General features: G+C 34.9%; 1 protein-coding gene across 1 annotated transcript in view; it reads left to right on the top strand.

Annotated features, from left to right (window-relative positions):
- The window catches only part of LOC129115684 (protein CREG1-like), a gene marked incomplete at its 5' end in the record, with an annotated part of 7347 nt that extends 7195 nt beyond the window's left edge, over nucleotides 1–152 (top strand). Inside the window, one exon of the mRNA XM_054626990.1 lies at nucleotides 1–152. This exon is cut by the window's left edge and continues 600 nt beyond it.
- Between the last annotated feature and the right edge of the window lie 582 nt (nucleotides 153–734).

The following is a 734-nucleotide window of genomic DNA, read 5'->3' as shown; positions in this document are numbered from 1 at the left end:
GGGCTTCAGTAGTTGTTGTGTGAGGCCTTCAGATAAGATGTTCTGCTTCCTCTGATAACAAACGCATGTTTTCTTTATAACTTTATGACTTTGCTGTGAAATATATTTTTTGTCTGATTGTTGATTTTGTTTAAATAAAGTTTGTTAAAATGACTAAATGTCTTCACGTCCTCTGTTTTTAATTGTTTCATGATTTATTGATTTATTCTGATACATTTTAATATATTAATGCACAAACATCAAACTACATAAGAAACTGCTTCAGGACCAAACTGTGGAACAAAAGGTACGTTTTCATATTTCATATTTTAAATGTTTAAAATGTTTCTGTGTTTTAAAGATTTAAAAACATGTAGTGATAATTATTAACGAGAAAGAGGTTCAATCATGTTTTAGATTTGTGTGTTTTAAGATTAAACTAAATACATTGATTTCATAGTTTCACTTTATGATGAAAGTTTTTCTCTGTTTCAGAACCAAAGTCCATCAAAGAATCCTGGATTTAAGGTTTGTGACTGCAGGAGCTGATCTATGAAATAAACTCATACGTTCATATCAGAGACGATGTTTTTATGAACCAGTTTCTGTTTCAAAGGAGGAGAGATTAATATAAGAGATGAGGAGGAGCAGGAGGAGGAGGAGGAGGAGGAGGAGGAGCAGGAGAAAGAGCAGGAGGAGGAGCAGCAGGAGGAGGAGCAGCAGGAGGAGGAAGAGCAGGAGGAGGAGCAGCAGGA

Source organism: Anoplopoma fimbria, unplaced genomic scaffold (genome assembly GCF_027596085.1).
Source record: "Anoplopoma fimbria isolate UVic2021 breed Golden Eagle Sablefish unplaced genomic scaffold, Afim_UVic_2022 Un_contig_12111_pilon_pilon, whole genome shotgun sequence".
Taxonomy (NCBI): domain Eukaryota; kingdom Metazoa; phylum Chordata; class Actinopteri; order Perciformes; family Anoplopomatidae; genus Anoplopoma; species Anoplopoma fimbria.
This window is presented reverse-complemented; position numbering and strand designations above follow the sequence as displayed.